This window comes from Trachypithecus francoisi, unplaced genomic scaffold, assembly GCF_009764315.1.
Source record: "Trachypithecus francoisi isolate TF-2019V2 unplaced genomic scaffold, Tfra_2.0 Lachesis_group10, whole genome shotgun sequence".
Lineage (NCBI taxonomy): Eukaryota > Metazoa > Chordata > Mammalia > Primates > Cercopithecidae > Trachypithecus > Trachypithecus francoisi.
The window spans coordinates 84,826,045-84,828,405 of NW_022681455.1; the positions used below are offsets into that span (position 1 = coordinate 84,826,045).

Consider the following 2,361-nt stretch of genomic DNA (forward strand, 5'->3'; position numbering starts at 1 on the left):
GGAGTCTGAGGGCTGGGGCAAATTTAAGATCCACCAGTTGTGTGCCAGGCAAACCTGGGCAGTAACTTCAGTCCCAGTTTCTTGTCTATACAATGATGACAAAAAGTATTGACATTTACAAGGGGTCCAAAAGATTATAGGAAATAATGCTTATAAAGCACTTGGAACCATCCTGGTAAAGTTAGTACCCAGGAAATTATGGCTGTTACTTCTTCCATGATCACCTCTAGGCAGTAAGTTTAGGAGAGATTTTCTTTTTAAACAATTATTCTTTCCTCATTTCTCTCAGTAACAACACTAATGACTTAAGCCCCAGCAAGCTGCAAGTGCTATGTCAGTGAGCCCCTGCCCTAGAAGGGCCACGGCTGGGCACCATGTGCTCAGGGGAGGGCCCCATGGCAGTCAGTTGAGGGTGGGAAGCCGGATGGCCCTGGCCCTCCTCCCAGGGACTCAAAGTCTCAAAGAAGTCAGGGAAAGGTGCTGGGATGGTCTCCCAAGAAGCAGAAGGCTAGAAGGCCTTGCAGGGCAAACCTGACGGGCCTTCAGGGCACCTGACAGGGCTGGGACTGTCGGCTTCCCTCACTTCCCTCCTGTACAGAAGAAAACGTTCCAGCAGGAGACAGGTGGGCCTGAGGCTGTGAGGCTCTCACTCACTCACCAGGGGCTTCAGAACCTTGAACATGGCTTTTTCTTGAAGCAGCTGCTCAGGTTGGTTCTTGTTGGGCAGGTCCCTCATCATCTGCAGCTCCTCGTTCCAATACTGGCGCTGCAGAGGGACCAGGGAGGGAGACATGGGCTCAGCCTGTACACTGCAACCTGCCCGGGGAAGTCCCTTCTCCTCTCTCCCCACAGACAGCCCCAGAGTCCCCAATGAACAGACCTGCGGAGAGCCTCAGGGAAGTGCACAGAACCCTACCTGGCACCCAAGAAAGAAGGGGGTTCCCAGTGAGGACCGGGACAGGTCACAGGCCCCTGTGCAGGAATGTGCTCCTCACAGCCCAGCCCCGAGGTGCAGGCGCCTCTCCACACATGCAGTCCACAGTGTGCTCCGTCACAGGTGCCATCCAGCTGCACACCTGGAATGAGGTGGCCCCTTCTCGAATGGGCGGTACTGGACCCCATGGCAGGCAGGGGAAAGGCAGATGGGGCCGCCCACCAATCTCAGGACCCTGCCCCAGGCTCCTTCTTCATTGAGGCCCTCATCTGCTCTGGGTTTCCCTGGCCCTGAGATGCTGCCCTGAAAGGAGAGTTAGAAGCACATGGGCGCCGCTCCCAGGGCCGCTCTCGCCAGAGCTGGCTCACAGCTCCCTAGAGGGAGACTTGGAATCTTTTGCAGTTCCCAGGGGGCAGGTGCCAGCCGCTCAAGGCAAGCACTTTCAGGGACTGCAGGAATGGCCAAGCATGATGTGTGGCCCTCCACCCACCCGGGGACCCTCTTCCTTGCTCCTCCCTGGAGTCCCACCTTTTAGTCACCATTCTGGGGCTGCAGGGCACACAGTGGCTGTTCCAGGTTCCCGAGTAGGATATGCTTGGGTGGTGTGCAGTCGGTGGGGTCCATCTCCAAGCCTTTCTGCTCCTGCTGCCTGTGGGACCCGAGGCTGGTGGTCAGCACACGAGCACCCAGGGCCAACTGCCTCTAACTGTGGCCCTGGTCTGGGTTCCTCAGGCCCAGGCTCCTCCAGGTGGAAAAGCCTGGCCTTGAGCCCCCTTCGTCAGCCTCTGACCTCCTTGCTCCCTGCCCCTCTGCCCCCTGCCCAATCTCTGGCCCCAATGCCTCCGCACCTCCCAGGCCACTGTCAGTGAAGACGCTCAGGAAGGACAAGGAGCTGCATCACCTGGGTCCAGGCTCCTGAGCAGTCTCAGATGTGGCACTCGTCACTGCAGGCCTCGTGCACTGTGCAGGGCTCTGTCAGGAACAGGAGACGGGCAGGTGTTCCCAGGGCCCTGCACCCTGAAACAACCCAACCAACTCAGAAAATAGTTGGCAAGAAAGCTTCATGGATGATTTTAATTTTCAACTTTAGGCTTCCATTTTCAAATTCCGCTATGGACACATAAGCTAGAGTTTTGGTTTCAACACACACATGTGTGTGCATGCACATACCTACACACACACACAAACACACACACACACCCTGGCTGGCTGAGGGCAAGAATCCTCACTTGCAAAGAACCTCCTGCCAGCTGCTTCTGAAGCACACACAGGCCTTGGGGAGCCCATAAAGCCTCCTGCTTTTTGTGCGCTAGTGTCTCGGGTGGGCAGGGCTTTTGGCACTGCGGGGTCTCTGCAGCCTCGCCCAGCTCTCCTGGGGCAGCGTTCACGCAGGGGTGGCCTGAGAACTTTCTAGGGCTGCCAAATTC

At 56.9% G+C, this 2,361-nt stretch overlaps 1 long non-coding RNA gene across 1 annotated transcript; it reads right to left on the reverse strand.

The window, feature by feature from the left end:
- Window positions 1-260: 260 nt before the first annotated feature.
- Window positions 261-1,917, reverse strand: LOC117087715. Its single transcript, XR_004438890.1, has 4 exons — window positions 1,783-1,917; window positions 1,463-1,583; window positions 917-1,076; window positions 261-766 (listed from the first exon to the last, which is right to left on the reverse strand). It is a non-coding gene; the product is annotated as an uncharacterized LOC117087715 (long non-coding RNA).
- Window positions 1,918-2,361: the final 444 nt, after the last annotated feature.